The following is a 25,628-nucleotide window of genomic DNA, read 5'->3' on the forward strand; positions in this document are numbered from 1 at the left end:
TCCTCTGGTGATTAATACGGGAACAGCACTGCCTTTCATGTGTGTTTAGGCTCAAATAGGTTTGATGTGGCTTGCAGTGACGAAATAATAATTCAAATATGTTAAAGCAAGTGTAACAAGTCTGTTTTAAAAATGTAAGAAGTAGAAAGTACAGATATGTATTTAAAAATGCAGGGAGTAAAGGTACAAATTAGTCAGGAAAAAAAAACTATTCAAGTGAAGTACAGATACCTGAAAATTCTACTTAAGAGCAATAACAAAGTATTAGTACTTGGTTACTTCCCACCTCTAAACAAGCCCATTTAAAAAATATTTTTTTTCTTTTTTACATCGTTATCATATATTAAGCTTTTGCAGTCACAATACCACAAACCATCTTTGTCATTTTGGATGCGTGACAATCACAGTGACAGTGTAGAATCAACAGAATAAGGCTCTAGTCACAAAAGCCTTGAGACTGGTGTGCAATCATCTGGCAACCACTGGTCGTCAGGGGATAAATGTATATCCCTGACAGCTGTGAATGTCTCCTGGAGATTTATGACTATTGTTAAAGTTCCAGTCAAAGAGGCAGTGATTCCCAGGCAAGCACCTGTTGTTAAAGAAAAACATGAATGCCACAACTTTGGCTGCAAGCATATTGCTGCAGTTTCTCCTTCAGCTTCTCGCTGAGCTGCAGGGAAACGATAAAAAGTCTGACACAAACCAGATATGGAGAAGGTTTGCCTTCAAAGTAAAAGACATACCCTTTGAAGCATGTAGGCTGCAGTGCTGAGGCGCAACTTTTACTTTGAAGTTGAGCTCTCTCCATTTTTTAATTTTAAACTTTATTTGGAACTTTGTATGATTGGGTTTCACATTATTTTCTATAAGCAACATGGGCATTAAAAGACAAACATATGCAACGTGAAGCAAAGGATATGCAGTGTTTTTGTAAGAAAGTAAATACATACATGTATGAAAACCACACACATGAACAAACATTGTATTTTTTCCACAAATCAAGAGTGTTGAAAATACAGTTCATGAGATCTGTTTGTTTAATGCTGAATAAGAAGGTAATGCTTTTATATGTGTAACCTTTGACTAAAATAATAACAAATAAATGACATATTGTTCATTACTGGAGTAACTGAGATCGTCTTTATTTCTGACTTGGGTTGCACTTTTTCAAGATTTACAACAGCTGGGCTAATCACCAGGAGGTTTTGATGCTGCGCCTTCTTTGCAACTGATTTCACCCAGTGACTGCCAGCAACTGCCACTATTAAATTATCAGTGTACAAACGTGGACATTGAAGCACTATATACATGTAAAATAAATATATCTTTATGTTTCCGAACACAATAACCCAACACAGATTCATGCTAAATTTGGTTTATCAAATGGGCCACATCGTCTATTTGCCAGATCATTTATTAGCAAAATGTAATTTGACCTCTGCTCGCGTTATTTTTTTCTTCTTCTTTTGCTTGGCAATAATAGATTGTACTGGCTCTGAGCAGTTCCTGAAAAAACTTGCAAACCACCAGACTTGCAACAAAATAGAGAGTTTACATTGTATTTGTCAAATTAACAGTATGCTATTGGAATTTCGTGTTCTAAATGAAGAGATTTAGGGACCTGATAGGAGGTTGTGCAAGAATACTAATAGAATAACATTACGGAATAATAATATTTACTAGGAAAAGTATTGGTAGCATCCCCTCTTTGTGTCTAGACAGTGCCAGTATGCTTCCGCAGAGTGAGCTGAGTTTAATTCCATACAGAAAACACATTTTTATGTTCACACGTGGCTGTTTAGTGGTGCGGTGTACATTTATATTACACATGTAAAACTCAACCTAAAGACCTTGGAGAACTTTATACAACTTTTTATCATAAAAATTACTAATGACACTTCACATACTTCATTAAATTTCAGCACCACAAGGTGTTGACATGCACAACCAAGCAGCGATCTACAGCACTGAAAATTGCAACCAGCACAAAGGTGCCAAAAGTGGTCACTTGAGACTGGCTCCAAAAGCAAGTCAGTTCCTTGAAACTTCCTTTTTAAAATACCCCAAATTACACCATTATAACACATTTTTACAGCCTGGTACAAAAATACTGATTTGGCCTCTGTGGATAATTTCCCCCCTCATGACAACTCTACATGGGGTGATTTAAAGGAAAATAAAAAATAAAAAACGTATTCATTTGTACACAGGTGTCCCAACAGGAAACTAGAACCTATCAGCTAGGCTTCACCTCCACTAATTGGAGTCACTGAACTGGATCTTTCCCCGACGTTTGTGCTGAATTTTTAATGCAATGATCTGACAAAATATTATAGCTTACTGCTTGGTACAGCAAAAAGTCCAAGAAGTTTGTGTCCGACTTTTGTTGAGGGACATTCTAGTGTTTCCTTAGTCTGTTACTTAGCAAGTAATTAGCCGTTCTTTGTGTCTGTATGTTGAACCCCCACAGCTGTGGGTCAACCTGCTACTGTTACTTTAACATCTTGTCTTGTGGTAATTTCTGCCTCTATAACGGCTAACAAAACCCTGATGCTGAGGCATCAAAATGTGCAGGAAATGTAAGAATTTAACTGTTTGGGCTTCATTAAAATAATAATGTAAGCAGGCTACTTTGCTATGTGCATTGTTGTTGGAAGATTGCAACTTAAGTTACAGAGTTTCAAATGAACTTTGAAAGTTTTCTCCAGAAGTTAAAATGCCAGTGTGCTCTTACTCCAGCCGTCTCGTTAGCTGTAACCTTGGAGCCGTGATGAGGGGGAGGACTAGAAGGAGGCTGTCATAACACTGCATGAACTGGGCCTTTATTTCCTTTCTTATATGGCAGCGAACACTATGCACAACAACTTCTGTTACACTGAAATTTATCCATATCTAGACATTATATGATTTATTACAATAGCTTAATCACCACTGGCCTTATGCACTCCACAGTGGCTGCAGCTGCTTCTCACACCCTCTCACTTGTGGTGTGCCATTTTTTCTCGACTAGATGTACTTAAATTGATGCACACGCACAGAGAAACACACATACACATTACAAATTACTGTATTTACTAAAGGTTTTGTTCATTCCTTATCTTTTCTCACTCTCTCAGCTGCCTCCTCTTTTCTATTTTTGCTGAACTGTTAGGAGAAAGTTTATTTTTGCAGAGTCTGTCGGCGTCCCTTCATCTATTTAATCTAAACTGCTGGGTACCACTGCATTATATTACACACTGATTACACCCTGTCTGTTCATCTTTTTATTGTCGCAGAGGCTTCAAAGCACAGTGTGTTCCGTTAGAGAACAACCTATTAAAAATCCTATTATATCATTTCATATTACGAACACGAACAACTGTGTGACAAAGCTGAACTCCACATGATTGTCAAACCCTGGAATTGATTCACAATAAGTTAATCTTAACCACACGTTTTCCCTGAATTATTGATTATTTGTCCTCGTGTTGTCATCTATTTGCATTAGAATAATTTATGAAATTACACTGGGAAAACAATGTGACAACGTGTTATTATCTAACTCTTCAGCTCTCTTCCTGGCTCAGGACTGTATGGTAAGATTTCGATTGCAGCCTTCCTGATATGGATGCATTCAGTGCTTTCATAGTAATTTTGAATTATTGACTTAATCTTAATAAACAGACTATTTTCTTCATAATTGTTTCAGATAGTTCAAAAGAACGTGCTTTTGCAAAGATGTTTGAAACAAGGTTGTGCAATATCTCCTTAACGATTCTTTTGAGCTAAAGAAAAAAATTGAGATCAAACGGTGGAAAACAACAGTCACATAAAAGCACTTTTAATGAGTATTGTATGAGTATTATATATACATAGCTCACAGTTTCATAACTGTGCAGTACTGTGCAGAAGTCTTGAGACATTCATTTCTTAATGTTTAAATGGGTGCAATGATTTATTGAAAAGTGCAGACCTAAATTAAAATGCGGTGTATAAGGCAAAAAGTTTGTGCATTTCTAATGAAATTTGTATTTGTACAGTATTTGTTGTAGCCATCTTTACAGTTCAGCACAGCCTGTGCCATAGTCCTGGCAGGCTTGCTTTTATTCCACTGTCCTTCCTGTTCTCTTTCCCTCTCCCATCTTGGCTTTTGTCTTGTTCTCCCAGGTGAAGCGCTGGTCTGGCTTTTGCTCCTCATCCTGCCTGCGGGCGGAGCCCTTCTGGGTTCTCGGGCTTCAGCCGTCACACCTGTTTTCCATCTGCTCATTCTCTTGCAGTATTTAAAGACCCGCTTGAGCCTCCGTTCTTTGCCAGATTGTTGTTGCCACCCCCGTGGTGTGAAATGCCCTATTCGAAAGGCGGCTGGGGCTTATTCTCTGGAACCTTCAAGCCCGCCAAAATAAATGCCAGCAATCACTCGATTGAACCCTGAAGCCGATCATCTCCCGCAAGAAAGCGTTAACATTACTTGCCTCTTGCTCAAGTGCTTGCCCACTTTTCACTGCTCATCTTCTCGAGTACTCTAAACTTTCTCGGCCTGCCTGCTCACTCCTCTCATTGCTGGGTAAAGAGATAAACAGGTAACCACTCGCTAACTTTTACCTGTTATTAAACTCAAACTCTGAATTTTGTAGTTTCTGTAATAAAACTGGTTTCAGGGTCATGCGTCTGAATCTTAAGTTATGGCATTACGGCAGTCTGAACTTCTTATATTTCATGGAGGTCCATTGTGCGTTTTCATTGCAGGCTTTTACTGCACTGGCAGTGCCTTTGGAATCATTGTCACTATGAAAAATTAAGTTATTGTCAATCATAGACTTTCCAGATGGTGTTGTATGGTGAATGAAACCATTTTCTGTGTCCATAGTTCTACCAATTTCTGACAAGCTCCCCAGCAACACTGGCTGAAATACACCCTAAACGTGACATAGCCTCTACCATGTTTTAGAGATCAACCCAGCCAATTAGAGAAGGTGCTCCACCACCTGCCTAGTAATTGGTGCAGAGGGTGATCATGATTAAGAATTATTATTATTTTGTTTTACAAATCGTAACCACTTTTGAAAATGTTTTCCTGCTTTTTAATAATTCAGTGAAAAGATGTAATTACTGGTGTCCTTGTCGGTTTGGACATTCAGCTGTAAGAGTGATAGTAGCAGTAAGGAAAAGACGCATCAACATCTTTCAAGGTTTATGGCAATAGTTAAAAGAGCTACTATTTGCTTTTTGTGTTACATGCATTAAGAGGACAGCAATCAAAATTATTTTTAAATCACAGTCTTAATATCACTGGGTGCCCGATTCCGTCAGACACAATCTGCTATGTATTTGTTCGGTTAGTGAAGCTGCATAGACTTCTTTCATAAAAAAGTAGCATGTGAGTTTCTGCACAACTGCTACCACACTGTCCGGATGATAATGTATTTTCCACATTACAACTTCTCTAAGAACTGCACAAAGCATAGCTTTTCCTGCCTCTGTCCCTCTGTGCACAGCCTAGCATTAAAATCAGAAGTGAATGACATTCAAAGGATTACCAAACACAGAGATCTTAATGGTTGATTCGAAAACAGGCTGGGAGTGAAAATCTCCCAGATCTTCATCTAGCTTTGCTCCTTAGAGCGTGAGATTAGACAGTAATGCGATCCTTGAATGTGAACATGAAAATAAGTCACTCTGATGCTTATCACCTAGAGACTGAAAACTTAAAAAAATAACACAAATATATATTTATTTACTAAAATAAAAATCAGTGCCGTGTTAAACTATTGTATGAGCTATTGTTTCATATCTGCCTTTAATGTTTGTGTCTGAATGTAACAAGTCAATGGGCTTAACTGTTCGATGAAACAAAGGGTTTATCCTGCTCAGCAGCTGCCCTGCAGAAGTCTGTTTTCTGCTGTCATTCAAAGTAATTAGCTTCATTTAACTAGAAATATAATGACTGATTATGAATAATGTGATCACAAGATGATCTAAAATAAAAGCTACCTTTGTGGAAAAGTGCAGAATCCAAATTCATCTTAAAATATTGATTAAAACAGATAATAATGCCTTGTATTAAAATAAAGGTTAATTCCGCAGATGAGAGGATTTGTGACTTTAGCCAAAACATTTAGTCTAAGCAACCTGCAGCCAAGTACTTGGAAATTTCTGTGTTGGCTTGACTATGCAATTACTATGGTTTATGTACAAATTATGCACAGGTGATTTACTTTCTGCATACCTTTTATATGGAGACAACACCACCATTAATGGCAAATTTTAAGAGGTGCAGTTTATGTTTCTTTATTGTGTTGTCACAATTATTTATTTACATCAGCCATTTTCAGTTATTAAAGGCAAGTAAATGAAATAAATCTCAGAATCTGCGGCTTTAACGTTAGCCTCTCATTTTCCCTGCAAACTAATATTTATTTAAGGATGGCAATGTTGTGATGAGCCCAAATTTTTAATTGCCTCTGCAGCAATCTCCCAGGTCTTATGGTCTCATCTATCTGTCATGGCAAGCAGTGATACACGTGATAGATGTGTGACCTAATGCTTGTTAGTGTGCATGATCACCTGGACTATTATGCATTTTATAGGAGCTTTTACCTAAATGACCAGTGGGCTGTTTGTTGAACTAATTGATACAGCATCATTACACATGTTACAGATAACACGAGGTTAACCGGGGACAATAGAATCGATAGCCTTGTCCAGATGTTTGTTCTCTTACTTTTTACACTATATTTGGCAATGAAGTGATTTCATCATGCATCATTAATGTTTAGCCAGCCCAGAAAAGCCAAAACAACATTTTGAGAAGTTTGGTAATAATGTGAGAGTGATAATAATTATTCTTCCTTGCTTCACTCTGGTGAAGCAAGACAGCCCTGCCCTTGATAAAAACATACACAACGGTAGGACTGCTTGTGATGAGAACTCCCCTGACCTTAATTAGCTGCGTTCACGGCATTGCATGAACCCATTACCGAGACTTTAAAGCATATCCATTTCATTTCTCACCATTTGTCTACACCTCTGGTCTGGCTAATGAGAGCCAGAAAGGACTGGAGGGAGGCTGTTTGGGTGTTGGAAGACTGTCGCCAACCACAGAGATTTGTAAAAAAAAGGGAAAAAAGTAGAATAAACTGGGGTTGCTTGCTGGCTTTATAGCCTGGAGTCACCTCAACTGAGTCTGAAAATTTAAAAACTGTCTCATTTCTTCAGAATTTTACTTCCCCTGCAAATTTGACTGCTTTAATTATGTGAATTAAACAGCATGACGCTCAAATATTTCTTGAACATGGCTGTTTGTTTTTGTGTGCACTGATGTTACAACTTCAATATGTCCAAGACAGACACATGTGTTATAATCATTTCATTTGTCCTTTTCTTCCCCATCTATCTTTGCAGACAGTTGTCTGTGTTGGTGACAAAAAAAAGCACAAGCTCTACAACCATCCCAATATCAAAGCAGGTGATACTTCAGCTGGAGATTTCTCCCCTAGGGCAGAGTGAGCAGAGTTGACCCTAGAGTGGCCATCCATTGCATTCCTTTGAGTACACTCCAGCCATAATAACACTTCACCACCTCTTTCATCTATCAGCACCAAGCTGCGATGCGGCTAACTTTGTTTCCTGCTGAACACTTTTGCCGGTGACAGTAATATTCACAAATAATTTGCAATTCAAATGCTTGTCTGTCGAAAAAGGAAAAAGCTGGACCTGAACACAAAATCATATTAATCATATTTTTTTCCTTCCTTGTCATCGCCATAGGACTGCAACACCAGTCCTGGAGGTCTGGAAGCTGTTCAGTCTGTTCACACAGGGAAACCAACATCAAACATTCAAAAAGCCACGTCTTGGTTAAAACTGAGCTGACTGTAATGGAATATGACTGACAGCAGATGATTTTCTGATTACATGCCTGACAGCTTGAACTTATTGAAAATGATGAGGACAGCTGTTTGCTCTGACTCACATGCAATTAGGTTTTGACTTCATCAAAACCACAAATTAATTAATAGTGAAATAAGGAAAGAAGATTGTTTTCTTTTTATAAAGAGTGTGCGTTTATCTGTTCATAACATGAGGCAGGCACGGCTGACTCTTTTACACTCGTTCACATGGATGCATTTTGCTTAAAAAGTTTCCTTTTTATATGATGGTGCTTGCTTTGAGTGCACCAAGATGCACAATCTATAATTACTGCAAACAGATCTGTTTGCATATTGAACCTGCGATTCATGCTCCTAGAATGAGCAAATTTTATGTTTGGTTTATTAAGACATCGAAATGCCTACGTCCCAAAGAAAAAGTCTCTGTTTAACTTAACTGGATCTGCAAAGTCCCACCTGCAAAACACTTAACAATGTTCAAGGATCTCCTCCTAGCGAGACGACAAAGGGTTTTTAGTTTTTATTTGATTTCAATATGTATTCTTTATTTTGTAAATGTAAATGATGCTACCACCTATTGCCGACTGCATTAACCGAATAAACTATGTACACTCTTAATTGATGGTTCAATCCCAGGTTGTTCTGGTGTGCTTGGGAAATATCGGTGCAAGATAACCAAACCCCCAGTTTCTCTCCAATACGTTCATTAGAATGAGGACGTTAGAAAGCACTTAGGTGTAGAAGTAAGGTCTGTGAAGGTTCTCAGTTATCCAGGTTGAAGTGGCTCTTCTGTGTTGAGAGCCACCTCGACGGGACAAGACTCGGCTGTCCATCTGCATCTAAAGGACAAAGGTCACTCTTTCGAGGATGCCAATGTTCACGTTTTGGACAGAAAGAAGCCATCTATGTCCAGTGTGAACAACCATCTTTGAACAGAGGCGGTGGCTTACGACACCAACTGTCTGCCATCTATAATCCAGTTTTGAGATCCCTTCCCAGACACCTTAACGCCCACTCACACCCCGGGCCATTTGACATGATAGGGTGGGGCTAGGTTTCGCAGGCCATGTCCACACTAATATGTTTTTGTTTGAAAATGCATCTTTTTCTCTTTCTCTTTCTTCCGTCCACACTGGGACAGCGTTTTTGGTCAAGGGAAACAGAGCTTTTTGAAAAGCTTGTGGATGAACAACTGTTCGGAAACAATTGAAAACAATAGCGTGGACAAGGAAAACGCAGTTTTCAAATTTATCTGGATTAGTGTAGACGTAGCCACAACGGTTTTGGCCTTGGCTGATTGTGACCCACATCTGTTTTCACAACTTGGCTCGTGTGATTAGGTAGAGGATCAATAGGTGGTCCATGACCGTCTTGGGGACACTCCCATAGTGCTTAAAATTTGGGACTCTACACCAGTTCCTCTTAGAATTGAAGAAGCTTCTCAGATGAGAGGTGAAACGTCTTCAAGGAAACTTGAAGAAGTCCAGATGCTTTTCTTTCCAACATCCTTCGACTGCTTGTGTAAAAGGGTGAATGAGGCATGTTGTTTAAAGTGCTTTCAGTGCTCAAATATAGAATAGCAAAGCGCTATATAAGAACCAGTCCATTTGCCAATTTTATATGTATTCACATTTTAGTAAGTTACAAGTAACCAAACCAAAATGTTTAGCAACCTGAGATAAATTCAGGTTAGGTATCTCTAACGCCGGCTGATGTTGCTTGATAAGCTTGAGAGTTTATGTGCTTCAATACTATGCTGTAACTTCATTAAATAAAACATTCCCAAACCACTAAGACCATATATAAAATCCTATAACTGTAAGATCATTAATGCTGTGACAAGACGTAAACACAATAATAGTAAAAAAAAAAGAAAAAAAAGAAAAAAAGGTTGTAATAACAAATAAAAGTAAACATTACCCAGGATTCATTTGAAGCTGCGCACCATTAAAACAAATGGCGGATATAATTGGCCTCCCTTATTTTTAAATGTCTGTAATAAATGGCAATTTGTGTCACTTGTTTTGACATCTAATACTGCTTTTAGACAGGAGCTATATTTATCTAACGTCTCTCTGACTTGGAAAAACAACTTCTTTTTTTCCCCCAATTAAAGCAGATTTTCATTATGTTTACTGAAATTGCCTCTGAAACTTTTGTCATTAACTCTACTCTTAGTCTGATGGCACCTCTCAAGACACACATAAGCAAGCAGAGGAGTACCTGAGGGGTGCTGACGGCTAAAGGGCTTTGGAGATAAAACAGCTGCAAAACATGCAACACCTTCAGCACGGCAACTTTTGGGAGCCTTCACGTCACGAAAGGCTCACAGGCCCAGAGCAGCGAAAAGCTCAGACAATCAACCAGGATGGGGAAATAAGGTGGTTGGTGTCAGCTGGGTAATTTTGTTTACCTAAGAACTTTGCGAGTGTGAAGTGCTGCTGTGATTATTATGGCGGTTATGATTGCTGTTATCCACAGAGTCATTGTGCTCAACCCGCTGTCATCTTCAATTACCGCCGTCTGGTGGGGCCCCCCCACCCCTCCAATCCTCGCGCAGCCTGTACAGCCCCACCCTCGACACCCTTACGACTGTTAAAAAGAAAATCCATACACATCAGGTTATCTTTGTGTCTCCGCTTTCTAAACAGAGCATGACAGCGACGGGGAGGGCGAATTCGTGTTATGCCTCGCGGGTCATCAAGGAGCCCATGTGTGGATTGACTCGCTTCCCTTCGGGTTTTGAAAGACACAAATGTCTCTCGGGGTTGAGGATGGGCAATTCAAGTTTTCAAGTTCAAGTAGTGCACCTTTTGATGTGCAGCTTCAGCTCTGGCGAGGTAGCGTGGGCCTGGAGTGGCAGGTGTGTAGGTGAGCTTACTGACCTCTCAACAGACACAAGATCTGCCAGCTGTAATTGGTCTCTGTTCCATCTGCTTTCTTATCTAGTTTTCTGACAGTCTCTTGACAGCAAAAGACAAATTATTGATCTGTGCTTTAAGGATATAAAGGACATGTAATTTAGCCACAGAAATTCAGCACACACAGTATGAGCACGATACACAGGATACACTCTAAGAAGTACAGTTGACTCTTGTTAAGCACCTCAGTCGGGTTATTCCTCAGAGGAAATAGAGGGACGGCCTGCATGCTAATACTGTCTTAAAATAAAATGAGAATCAAGGTGGCCAAACGTCTCCATATGCTGCTGACGAGCATTTGACATACAACAATTCTCAGCTGTCATATAAGCCCTTCAGGACACTAGAAGGTATAAAACAAGTTCCTCCTAATTAGTAAAACAAACTGTTTTTCTGCTCATTATTTGTTATAAAACGAACCCCACTTCCTATCCCCTTTTTCTTTGTTTGTTCTTTCTCCCAAAAACTATGAGAAAAAGGGTGAATTTTTTTCTCTTGTTTTTTTTCCTCCACTGAAATTAATTTAATTGCATTTGTATACTTTGCCTCCAGGCAAGGTTCGCCCACAACGGTTTAATCTTCACACAGAGTGGAATGAAACATACATATATAATGCATGCGCTTCACATTGCACTTCATGTGAATGGTAATTAAAAAGAAATCATTTTAATTCGGTGCGCTTATCACAGGGGATGATGGAAGTGGAAGGTGTGTGGAAAAAAGGGGGAGTGTGTGTGTGTGTGGAGATGAAGGGGGTGGGGGGGCAAAGAGGACAGATAAGGTGGGGATGGCGCTGTCAGAGTGTCACGTAGAAGGCAGGTTGAAATTCCCCTCCTTCAAAACCGAGACAGCCCCGCATCCCTCATCCCGAGGCTGTGGACAGTTTGATCATGACACAGAGAAGGCATCAAACCCGCCTTGTTTCCCTCACTGTCTTTAACCCTCTCAAAGAGATGATTCTCTATTTATAAACACAATAAATATTCCTTGCTTCACCTTGGCACCGGAATTTCAAATAGAGACACACATATGAAAGGTCCCCGACTCATTTGTGGCTTTCTGAACGTGGCACTTTGCACAAATAAATGTGTTTAGTTCCCCCAAGCATCTCTTAACAACGCCATTATTTCTTCATCCATTCACAGATGGCTGCCCTTAGCTTCCCTGAGAGGATTGCAATTATCAAGAGGTGTTTGGCTTTATATTCACATGCTTTAGAAGAATTAACACCGAGGCAATAACTCCAACATGTGTAAGATAAGCACCGACAATATGCCTGCTCCCCAGCACACACCTAAGAAAAGGGTTTAACACTGGATCAAGTAGCTTCAGCGGAGCACATTTGAAACACATCAGGAAGTGAAAACTATAAATATATTGCCAAGTGCATGACTTACCAGTAAATAGCCTCTAGCTGCAACACACAAGTGATACTAAGCGGATCTGACATTATTTCAGTCCAATTTCACTAGTTCTTGGTAATATCACTGGCTCTGCCTGCAAGAGCTCAAGTACTTTTTACATTCTCATCTCAATACGGTGATACAGTAGCCTTTCTAATCCTGTTAATGGCTATCTTTAGCAGAGCCGTGGTGTTTTCTGGCAAAAGAGAAGCCAGTATGCCTGACGATGAGTCAAGTAGCGGACAGGAATTACAAGTCCAGATCTCCTGGCAGTGCACCTTGGCCCTGTTAGGAGAGAACATGCTCCACTCTGCTGCCCATTTACTCCACAGATATGGGCTGCTCAGCTTTTACTGAATGTTTACTCCTCAGGGAATTGGCTCCATCCTGTTAAAGTTCAGGTCACTTCCCACCCCAAACCCCCACCCGCACCCTCCTCGGCTGCTGCTCCCCTGCTCTTCCACCACTTTGGTCACCTTCCTTTTCCACACAGTGCATTTCAAACCTGGATAGCATCAGCAATATCCCTCAGGTTTGGTTCAGAAGTGGGGCAAACGATCAAAGCCCCCCCTCCCCGAACACTCCTCCAATTCGATTTAAAGTGTCTTTGTGAGCTGGTTTTGTATGTCTACGCACCAGGGGTGTGTTTACAATAAAAAAAAAGGGTACAAAAAGCCACTTGCAGTCTTCATTGTAACTTTATCCTCAGTGGTTTTTGCACCCACGTTTTTCCCTTCAGAATCCAGGTTGCAATGCTTTCTCTCTTCACAACAACTTGATGCTTTATTTGACACTGATGAAGCTGTAAAATCCTCACAAAATCGTTGTGCAGTTTATCTAATTACAATTGTTTATCTATTCCTCCGTTACAGCAGGTGCACAGAGCAGAGTGAACGCTGAAAAAATGTTTTCCAAAGTGGCAACTGAGAGTGCCACTTCTACTGGGTCTCGAAGTCCCAATTTTTATCCCTCGCTCTTGTCTTTAAACAGTATCCTCTTGTCCAGCTGCCATAATCCATCTAAAAATTATAGTTAGGCTGTTTTCAGATCATTTAATTTAGAGATAATTAGACCCCGAGTTCAGCATCTCAGGCTGTACTGTTTAGACCCCACCTTGGTGTTTTGATACAGCTTGCTTGCCAAAGACAACCTAAGGAAGACATTACTCATTACTTGTGATCTCCTGTACATAATCCTTAAGAGCTGTCTGCCATATTGGATTGGCTGTGATGGCGAGTTGTCTTTAAACAGTCAGCTACAACTAGCTGAGGGGAAGTAAAACTTGAAAAAGTGCCATGCAAAGCAGAGAGGGAGAATGTTTGCTTTCAAAGTAAAAGTCGTGCCTCAGAAGTGCAGCTGTTTCAAAAACTTTGAGACTAAATTGTGAAACAAGTCCATTAACTCTGTTTTCAAATACAATTTCAATGTATTTTTGCATTGCTTGGTCATTTTTAACCTACAAACCTCCACTGCATTTCAGCAAACAAGCTTTAATCGTAGAGTCAAAGACAGTTCATAAAAAAAACTGCATCTTTTTTAGTGACATTCCACTTAGTAGACATCTTCCACTGATGGGAAGCTCCACCCTTGGAAAAGAATGGAATATCCCACCAGTCAAACTCCACCAATGTCAGAAATCTTAAAACCTTATTTCCTTTTGGAGATGACTTCATGATGTGATTGTTGCTGTTGTACGTTACTTTTTTGATTGTTATTTAAATTTGGCGACAACTGTGGGCTTTGTGTGAGAAAGGAAGGAGAAACAGTCTGAATTCAGGAAGCACTCCTTCTCAAAAACTATATATAACTTTGGAACCAAACAAACTATGAGCAATTGCAGTAATATGTTGGCGATCAAACTAACTGCAAGGAGGTTTTTGTTAACTAGTTGGAGAATGCATAGTTTTCCTTGTGAGACCACATGATAGCAGACCAGTCTCAAGGCTTGTGTAGGGATGGGTACCGGTATCCGGTGCCATTCTGACAAAAACGGTATAACCAGACCGAAAAGCAGCGCACATTTCGGTGCTTTATTTCGGTGCTTTTTTTTCCTGAGATGTCATACACTTTGGATTCTAGGTACGTATGTTCTTTTAGAGCAGAGCTACAGATTAAAAATGCCCAAGGCAAAGCGGTCAAAAGTTTGTCTGTACTTCACAGCAGAAGATGCTCAGCAGCCTGCAACAAGTGCTTTAACCCTCTTGAGGCAGGCGTTGCCGATTTGCAACAGTTAAAAACTAACAACCTGATTACCCCACATACATATTTCATGAGTTTTTTTTACTCAGAAGTACCACTGCAGGACTTGGTGCATTAGCAACAAAAAGTTTAATTTGAGCCTGAGAGGGTTAAGGCGATACTGTGCAAAGGAGGTAACACCTCCAATCCAATGAAACACCTGGCGACGCATAGCGTTTTTTTTTTAAAGCTGAGAAATGCACCGTATTTTATAGCTTGCTGCGAGAGCTCACACCGAGCACATATACTGCGGGTGTGGTGCCTGTTATCGGACCCGGAGTTAGCAACATCCCCCAAGAACAAGAGGAGAGGAGAGTCCTGGCCCCTAGCCCTGCCAGTGTAGCAGAAATGATGACGGTTGATGATGGCAGCAGCAGCCGTTCTTCTCTGAGTGAGTAGCTTAATATTGTTCATGTGTAATTTACGTTGAGTAGGTTAACCACGTTATTACATTAATGCATGTAAGGTGAACTAGCAAACACTGTCGTAGTTACATGCGGCTGTCTTCTTGTTTGATGGCAGATGCTCCCTTCATCCTGGCCAAAAAGGCTAAAATGACCAAAGAAAAAGTGGAAAACAGTTAAACATGAGAGGTTTTTGACAAAGTTTGTGTTTTTTCCATTGTTTAAGCACTGCTTCCAGCCAAGAGTGATACCATATATGCCCCATGGCTGCAGAAAAGGCTAACATTGTTATCTTTTTACAAAAAAACCAGCTGAACATGAGAGGTTTTTGGACCAATTTTGTGTTCTCCATTCTTTAAGCACCGGTTTGAGCACCGTTTAAGCACCGGCAACGTTTCAAAAGTACCGGTTTGGCACCGGTATCGGAGAAAACCTAAACGATACCCATCCCTAATTATGCACTTAACTGCAATTTGAATAATACAATGCAAATCATTTTCCGCTGAGACTTTTAAAGGGAGGATATTTTACTTTTAACTTGCACCCCCCAAGACAGAGACAAAAAATGTGAAAGAGGAGGGAAAAAGTGTTCCTTCTAAAACCCCATTAGGAGGGTCTGGCCTTCCACTTTTGACTCAGCTGTTAGCCTGGTAGCACTTTGTGCACACCACGTTATTAAATGAATGCACGTAAGGTGAACTAGCAAACACCATTGTAGTTACATGCGGCTGTCTTCTTGTTTGATAGAGTGATACCATATATGCCCTATAGCTACAGAAAAGGATAACATTGTTATCTTTTTAGAAAAAAACAGCTAAACATGAGAGGTTTTTGGACAAAGTTTGTGTTTTCCATTGTTTAAGCACCGGTTCCAACCAAAGGAGGTATGTCGTATCTACAGAAAAGGCTAAATTGGTTATCATTTTGCAGAAAAAAAGAGACTGCTAAAAATAAAAACATGAGAGGTTTTTGGACAAAGTTTGTGTTCTCCATTTTTTAAGCACCGGTTCGAGCACCGTTTAAGCACCGGCACCGGTTTGGCACCGGTATCGGATAAAACCTAAACGATACCCATCCCTAGGCTTGTGTGACTCAACTTTATTCACTTGACCTTACATTGTCACCTTGATTGTCACTTGCCCAAAACAAGAATAGAATAGAACAATCCTTTAATTGTCCCACAAGGGGAAGTTCGTGTCATGTAGTTAACAGTCACATGTCTCATTTAGATTTCTCTGGAATTTGAATGTGTTCATTTTTCATTTTCTCTTTTAATTTTTTTGTTTAAAAGTCTACAAACACACAGCTTTGAGGGCTACCACAATTTTAATTGGTGTTATGTGAAATAGTGAGAGTAGGAAAAAGGGATTAGCTACACATAGAGCAGGGGTGTCAAACATAAGACCTGGGGACCAAAATCGGCCCAGCAAAGACCCCAATCTGGCCTGCTTGGACAGCTTTGAGCAGGTCTAAATGTTGCACTTCTAGCAGTAGTTCCATAAATTTTAAAGTTGTATCTTTACTGATGGAGATTCTCTACATGGTCATTCATGCTGTGCTAAAGTAATAGAGTTTTTTTTTTAATTGTTATGGATACAAAGGCTATACTCTGTACCGTTAACACACTATCTATTATACACTTGGATACTTTTTTTTTCCTGTAATTTTACATGTTAAACGTTCTTACCATTTAAACCTTACAGATTATTTGTATGAGCCATGCTGACAGATTTCATTCACTTCTTTTTCATGTCGAAAAAACTGACACACACTGTTGAAATTTGACCTCTTTTCCTGATATTCAGCTATCGCAGGGATTAAATGCATAGATAAATGTCTTTACACTGACATAAAGGGGACTTTCACTGGTCTTTGTTTTGATTAAGGTCAAAGCAGACTGTATGTGACCCACCAAGTAAAATGAGTTTGACATCCCTGCATTAGAAAAAGAAACCACAAAACCTTTGTGTCATAAGCTTAACTTTGATTTTGAAGTGTTGTATTAATAGAAAGACTCTAGCCATCGCTCGAGCCGATGACGGAGAAAACCATGATGAGATTCAAGGATTTCACACCACTCTGGCATTACAGATTTCACAGGTTCAGTCAGTCTGCAGGTTCAGGGTGAGGTGTGATGTTGGCCTGCTTGCGACCACATGTACTTTAACAGCCCCAGCCCTTAAAGAATTCATGATTAACAGTATCAAACGAAACAGAGAGGAACAGCAACAAACAATCAGCTGCTTTCCGACAGCAAAACTAGCAGCGGTGGCGACGAGCGGCGGCAACAGCAGCAGCAATAGGATCCCGGCTTTGTTCCTGACACTGAGCATGTGTGTGAACATAAATTCATGGTGAATTCAAAGCCTTCCCTCTTGGCCCCATCAGGGAGCACATGCCACATACAGGCTTTTCACACAGTCTGCCGGACAGGACAGTCAGGCACACAGCAATTCTGCTTAGTTATTTTATCATGAAGCGTTACTCGTGGGACAGCAACACTTGTCAAAGTGAATATTGTAAAGAAACTCAGCCCCGCAAGGCCATGCTCCTATGATTTTGTGACCTTTGTAGAATGTGCCTCATTTAAGTCAAGGGATCTTTTTAAAGTGACTGCAAAGCTCCTTTTTACATGAACAGAAGACCAGCCAGAAGATATTGCCATCCCTGCCCTGCAATACTATTCCTATTTAGTTGCAGCTGTACAGCTGGACATCTTAATTTGTTTAGAGCAGTGGTTCTTAACCTTTTTGGAGGTACCGAACCCCACCATTTTCATATGCACATTCACTGAACCCCTCTTTAGTGAAAAATAAAATAAGATTTTTTTCAAATTCAAGACATATATATGTTTTTTACTGGTGCACAAAATGAGCCGTGCATGTCACGGCGGAGGCTCTGCCGAACCCCTGAGATCGACTCACCGAACCCCTAGGGTTCGATCGAACCCAGGTTAAGAACCACTGGTTTAGAGAGTGTTTCTGTGTGTGTTTGTGACATGAGTCCTTGAGGGGGTTCTAAATCCAAAATCCTTTATTCTCACACTTTAAAGAGAATAAACAGACACACAGGCCCCCAAGTACATTTGGATGGCTACATTAAAGGGCAGTGTTAGCTGACATTTTACTATGCCTACACTTTTCCCTGCCTCCTACGAGCTATGAATCAATTAGCCAGTGTGGTTAGATCACATGATCAGTCCCAGAGGGAGCACTCTGAAGTCATCAGAGTTATGAATATCTCCGAAGGCAAGACAGTGTGAAGGTGGTGGGTCAAAAGTGTAAAACATGACGTAAGTATCATTTACGTAGCACACGGGTCGATTTTTCTGGTCAGGGGCCAGAGACCTGTGAAGCCAACATTCACCTAATTAATGATAATAATATAAAAGCAGTTGTTTCTGAGGCCCAACAAGTGCCAGTTTGCTACCTATAATCAAATGTGGGCTGTAGCAAATGCTAAAATCCATTTCTAGTGGAGGTGAAATGACCTCTCAAGGACACAAAGACTCCCTGTTAATGGCACTCTGATGTTATAACAGTGGCTGCACACAATGAAAACATGGTGAGGGCTGTGCAGCTGCAATCAAGACTTGAAAGGTAGCCTATTCTGCTGTCCACCTAGCCATTTATAGGTGATACAGTCAAAAAGCCTTGTCTCTTTCACTGAATGAGCCCATTCAGGGCCACCATTACAAATGTTCTATAGGAGAGATCTATAGGGTAGGAGAGACAGCAAATAGAAACTGCTAGGGTAAAAAGTTGAGAGAAATATTGGGATAATTTAATATGAGGTCACAGTGAATGTTCATGTCATAAAAAAATATCTGGTTGCAAAACTTTTTTTTTTCTCTCCACCAAACAAAAATATCACATGTCCAGAAAGTTTTGCAAGAATGTACAGAAGTTACTTAGTGGAAGTGAGATTTTAAATTATTTTGAATAAAGATCAGCTTCTCCTTTACCCAAATTTCGAAGAAAAAAAAAGTCTTCATGGATGTCTTTATCCATACCTTTTCTATTTGCAGGTAAATTGTGCAGCTTCTGTCGCCAGCTTTATCTGAATGCCTGCAGGTTTCCTGAATTTAAATTTGCTGTTTGTATCTCTCTGTTGTGTTGGTCTATGTCAGGGTTATGTTAATTGACTTTCAGCAGGTGGTTTTGTGCCACTTTCAGATGGGGAAAAACAGACTTTCAGCTTTCCGTTGCTCTTGCTCTTTTTTTTTTCATTTCAGGTTTCTCAGGTTTTTCTTACACCTCTGAAGTAAATCTGCTTGGAGATAACTTCCAACTTGAAGGCACGAGGCATCATTAAAGTGAAAGGCTTTGCAATTTCATTTTAAATTTCTGTGCAGTTCTGCAGACTAATCATCAAACAAAACCGTGTCAAGCATAATTATAGTATGTAAAACACGGGTTAAACTGATCTTAACCTTGCCAATGAGTATGGTTATTTTAGGTCATTCAATTAAACAGAGGGGCTTTTTGGACAGAGTGAGCCAGAGGAATGGAATAATTAATTCGAGGGCAAATAATATGTGAATGTGGCTCATGAGGAATGCTTGAAACCAATTACCGTTTGGAGACTCATGCAAATAAAACAACACGAGAGGTAACCTAAGCGGCGTGATTCAGATGAGTCTTGAAACGTGCGTCCTTTGCACTGTGACACTGCTGCCCGTGATCATAAGCCCGGTGAATACTGAGAGCACAAAGCTGTCCTTCTCTATTCTGCCACAACAGCACATACAGTAAAATCTACAGTATTCATGAAAGGAAGTGTCCACTGCTCGGGTGCTCTGCCACATCCAATGCATTATCTCAGCGCAGAGATGAAAAGGCAGGGGCGTGGGGTTAGGAATATTATAGAGACAGATTGGGCACCAAGATCATCTGGACTGGATGTAGGACTTGGCCTGTACACAGCTGTGAAACTGATCAGTGATACTGACAGAGGAGAGAGGGGCACGAAAGCAAGCCGCAAAAGGTCAGGAAATAAAGTAGCTCTCACTCTTATTGTACCACCAATCAGCTTAGCTCAGCTGCCCTTTCCCACCTGTCAGCCATGGATCTGGGCTTGTTTTGATACTACACCCTTTCATGTCATCAGTTTACATGAACACCTCTGGTAACGGTGGATGCAGAAGCAATTAGCATCAAATTACAATCGCTGTTTGAGTTAATGGAGCTCAACAAAATTTGGAATTACCTGTGATTAAATACCATCCTGCCTCTGATTCGCCATACGGCAGAGCATAAAGATAAAGGTGGTATTTGTGATATCAAATGCCCAGTATGATGGATTAAATCCAGTAAAATGACAATTACAGAGTACCAGTGACATTTGGTGGGGTTGTTGGGAACCATTCCTCCAGAGGTATTATCTTGAATTGAATTTACATGCAGGGTTTCCAGTAATTACCTCCTGAACGGGAAAGAGAGAGAGAGAGCGAGAGAGAGAGAGAGGGGAGTGATAGACTGTTTTAATTGGATATTTGGCCCCTCTGGATGTGGACTGAACCATGGAGCAGCATCATTATAATCTCTCATCAGGTTCTAATTTGAACCCTGAATGCCCACTCCCCACTGTGCTCCACACACTTGAAAGTGCAGGCAGTCTGCTTAAATCTTTCTTTCTTTTTTTAGAGATAATAATAAAACCGATATTTGCGCATACTTCATATTCAAATGATAAAACCCATCCTATTCGATCCTAATCCAGTTTGCACGTATTCCTCCTCACACCATGATCCTGCTCGGTGTCCTGTTTCTGCCATAATTCTGCTTCCTGAATTGGATCATTTTGTCACATTAAGCTTCACTGCAGACAGAATGAGCAGATTTGTGATCTGATGCACACGCTGAACTTTGTCAGTGGCAAACCTCGCATCGGCACCGCACCGACACCCTTTGTCCCGGTGTGCATAAAGAATTGCAGAATTCGCCCAGCAGTCATCCTGCTTATCACCGAACCACCGAGCTGTGAGGTTGTTTTTGGTTGCTGATTGCAGACAATGTGGACTCACTCAGGGCCCTTCAGGCTGTAAGAACACTGCGCTCAGATGAACCCTGTCAACTCCATTACCTGCTGATGTGAAACGACCTAATGACCTTTGAATGAGCAGATGGGTATAAATCCAGCATTTCACTGTAAACCCTGTCAAGAATGGCAATGCAGGGTGGGAGGAGGGGGCCTAGAGAAACGGCAGGAGTGATCCCATACTGAAAATAACAGATGAGAATCTAATAAGAGTCTGAACATTCTGGACGTGTCCTGGGTTTAATGTTTCCACTGATTGTTTTCTGTATACATCTCTAAATTTCAGATTTATTTTACAAGCTTATTGAAAGATCAGTTTTATCAAGTTAGAGACGAGGCAGAATGCAGACAGCCTTCTGGAATCAATATGCTATAGGTCAGGTGAGAGCCTTGTATCTTTAAAATCGATACTTGCACATCAAAGGAGTATGCCATTGTACTCACTTAACAACTGCAAAAAGGCTGAACCCTGGAGGATCAACCCAATAAGTAGGTCAAAAAAACAGACCAATTGTGTTAACTGATAATGTGCCTCTGGATGAGATTTCTCCAAGAAATCCAATACTTTTTCTGTGAATTTGTGGTCGTGCATGTATTCATTTATATTTCACAATGTGCTTGTTTTGATCAATGGTTGAATGCGCTTTTAGCATTACTATTGATTGAAACCAAGTTGGAACCGCACCTCTTCTTGGCGTACAAGAGCCCCTTTACTTTTTACCGTTCAGCATTTCTTTACAGGAATCTACATGTAAATTAATCTGCACAGCTGAGTAAGTGCCATATTAGAACCCTGCAAGTGTCTTTGCTAGCAAAGCAAGTTAACATAACTGATGCAAGAGCAGTCATTTCATTGCCTATAAAGAAGCAGGTTGGTTTGCTAAATGTGAGAGGTTGTGATGGAGCCAGCAGCTCGAGAAGCCATTATGTGCGATTTGTCTGCTTGGACAGCCCAAACAGCTGATCATCAGTGACTGATAGGAGGCAATCGCACCGCAATCTTATCAGTGCGCCGCGGATTGAAGCCTGCTTGGTTATCTGCACATTGTATAAGGAAAGCAGTGCGTTTGTTCCCCTGCATGCTCCCCCCCCTCTCTCTCTCGCTCTCTCTCTGCACCCTGGGCACTGAGATAATTTTGCTTCCTTTTCAGGAATTGTAAGCATCCAAGTTTTAGACCTGTGTAGGTGTATATGTTAACACGTGAACATAGATTGTGAGTGAGGGTCTTCATGCCTGAGAGGCAGAGTAAGATAAGGATGCTCTTGTTTCTCAATGAGGGCAGCTACATCGATCTGTTCATATCAAACACCAAATAAGATTAATAAGATTAAACAAGCTCTGTGGGCTGGGGCTTCAAAGCGTGGTGTGAAGTTGTAATGGTGAACTGCGTAAAAACATAGGGCCTAGCTGCCAGAAATTATTTACCAGGGGCAGAAAATAAATTACATGATTAATTAATTACATCTTCTATAATAGGCAACACAAGAAAGGGATTTTTTTTAAAGCAATATATTGTTTGAGTATTTTTCAGGTCTTTATCACATGCAGACTTTCTCCTGCTCTTACAAAGGTTAATTACATTTAGGTTAAAAAAAAAGTTAGGAAGTACCTTGAGATTTAGAGAAAGCCACATTACACAGTGCTGTTGACCAGAGACTGTGCTGGAAAAGCACAATGCACAGAAAATAATTATATAACTGTAAAATATTTTATAAGAATACTGTGAGAGTGGGCTAAGAGACGTCATTGACAGCAATTTGACCACTTTTGCCTGTATGAGCATGTCTGTGTTCCAGTTGCTTATCTAATCTTGCCTTCACTTTCTTATTTTTTTCCTGCTGTATGACTTTGACAGCAGGCGCCTTCACTATGGAATTTCTCACCCACAAAGTCTTTACATTGACTTTACATTAAAGTAGCAACCTTTGAGGTTAAAAATAAAGTCAATGACAAAGTGCCAAAAACTGCAGTTCTTATCATGACCACTTAAGACTGGCTTAAAATTAGGGGCGGGTCTGCTATATGTATATATAGGGCTTCAGAACATGACTTCGAGGGAGGGGGCGTGGCTAGGATTTTTGGTTGAGGCGCCATTTGTGTAGGCCCAAACAAAGCGCTAACAATTGAGAGAAGCGAAAGCTCACAAATAACATCAGCTATGGTTCCTACTTGCTAGGTGTTCAATTGTAATGTTAGATTGCACGACCGGCAAGGGAATAAGCTTGAAAATGGGCTAACTTTTTATATTTATTTTTATACTGTTTCTACTCCACTGCCGTATTTCATACAGGTCCACATTTCCAATGCACCCTATTTTTTGCAAGTACCGTCTCTTTGCATCCACACGCAATCTGTCTATACCATCCTTTTTCTTTTGATCTGCTTTTAAGCATGGTTCGTAGCAACATTCCTTCCAACACACAGTTTGTTTTGATTCTTGGACTTCCAAAGTCCTATAGCCATTAATTGTCTGCTAAGCTTTACCTCTGCTAAGCACCTGGACTCACTGACTTGTACCTCTGTCCTGTATTTACACTGTTAGTGTCTCTGGAAGCATTTTCAACCGAATAATATGTCAAATAATCTGGCCCGGTATGAAGTACAGACCATCCAAGAAGTTCGTCCTCCAAAATTGGTGAGTGATTTTTCTTAGTCTGTTATTTAGCACATAAAAGAGGTCTGTGTCTTTTATTGTACTGAGTTTTTTGATACAACTTGCTAAACTAGCTCGCAAGCATTTGCTTATAACTCTGCACCAGAGATGGGCAGTAATGCGTTACAAGCAACGCTTTACTGTAATCCGATTACTTTTTTCAACTAACGAGTAATGTAAGGGATTACTATTGCAAAAAAGTAATTAGATTACTGTTACTTTACCGTGAGCACGTTGCGTTACTTCGTTACTAAACCGTTGTGATTTTGTTTGTGAGAGTGTCTCATGACAAAGACGTACGAGCGTGCAGCAACAGTCTGTATATCAACAATGGATAATATGGAGTGCGGGAGCTAGTACGGCCATGCAGCATTTAAAGCGTGGAAGTACTTACATTACTTAAAACATTAGCGTCGGCTGTACACTCTGCGTGGGAAGAAAACGTCTTTCTACAGTGAAAAATTAAACTTCAAATCTGAGCAAGCACCAAGCAGGCTGCCTGGTAGTAATGTGAAATTCACAGAGAAACCCCCAGATCCTCCCACTGGCATGACCGCTGCAGCACCAGGCAAACCTCCATCACTCCTGATAAACAGGTAAAAATACATTTAAGAGCGACAGGACTTTGTGCCACTGATGATGATTGATTTTATTTATTTTCTGTTGTATTTTACTTGCATCTATTAAAGAGTGAGTGGAAATAGAAAAAATGATTTTATTTTATATGCTGGAATATGCAGAAAATAGTTTTAAATGTTAAAGAATAGTCAAGTCAAGTCAAAGACTGTTGCATACAATTTAATTTCTGCTTAAATCAATGTGCATAAAATTAAAAGGTTAAAACAATTTTTTAAAAGAGGCTTTCTATTTGATTCAATTTTATATGATGGATTATGCATAACAACTAGAATTGGGCAGAAAGGTCTATCGCTTTATTACGTATTCCGGTTGTGTATCATGTTTTTAAAAAGCAACTAAGTAACTAATTACTTTTGAAATTCAGTAATCAGTTACTTTTCAAGTAACTTGACCAACACATCTCAGCACACCACACTCTCTCATCTATTGAACAAAGCAATGTGGCAGCTGCCTAAAAGCTGAATGGGTTATACCACAGTAGCTATCTTCTATGCAATGCATCTAATCTAATTTAATCTAATCTAGTTTAATCTGTTCTAAATTTTCAGTGTTTGTATTTCTTCGCATGTAGCATTCCACTGATGACAGTTGTGCTTAAAAAGGGTTTTACATTTTACTCAGTGCAGTGCAAACCTCCATGTAAATTCATAATAATTCATAAATGTGAATGCACACTTTGCAAGAAATAGCTGAAAATTCAGGTTATTAATCACAGTTACAAACTTTTTGTTTTTACAGTCTCCAAAATGAGATAGTTTAGTTCATTTCTTTCTTTCTTTTTTAAAAATATCTACTGCAACTTAATACTTTTCTGTAGGAAAGGTAGAAACTCCCCACCTATTGAATATCAATGGAGCCCACAGCCATTGCCAAATCTAAATAGATTACTGTACTACAACAGAATTAAAGAGTACACAGAAACAAAAAACAACACGAACAAAGCAGGCATTTGTTCTAACACCTAATGTGTTAAAAGAAACTGAAAACTGATTGGTTTGAAATATAATTAAGCTCTTCAAGACTTATGCACCTGTTGGTTCATGGTCTTACAAATTGGTGATGATTGCTTGTTATCATCTATCACTCTCATCTGCCAGGACCGGCTGGATGCTTCCGTTCAATGTGATGTTTCAAATTTGCTGCAGATGTTGCTGATGTTCGGACTTGTCCTTTCAGACCTTTTGCACAATTTGCATAAAAGCAGCAGAGTCTATACTACTCAGTCATTAAACTCCTTCAGATGTCCATATGGAGTGTATTCAGCAGTACCGGTGGTAGCTGCTTTGTCTGTTCTAATCATGCTGACAAGCTGTATTGCTGTGCATCACTTGCAGTGCACCCACTTCATGGAGCTCATTCATGAGAGTGAGAATGAGCGATGCAAACCGTATGTGTTAGATTGGCCATTCATAATTGGCTTCGAACAAAATACTGATGGCAGTTAAGCAAACCTATCAAG

Source organism: Neolamprologus brichardi, chromosome 2 (genome assembly GCF_056152115.1).
Source record: "Neolamprologus brichardi isolate AB-2024 chromosome 2, ASM5615211v1, whole genome shotgun sequence".
Lineage (NCBI taxonomy): Eukaryota > Metazoa > Chordata > Actinopteri > Cichliformes > Cichlidae > Neolamprologus > Neolamprologus brichardi.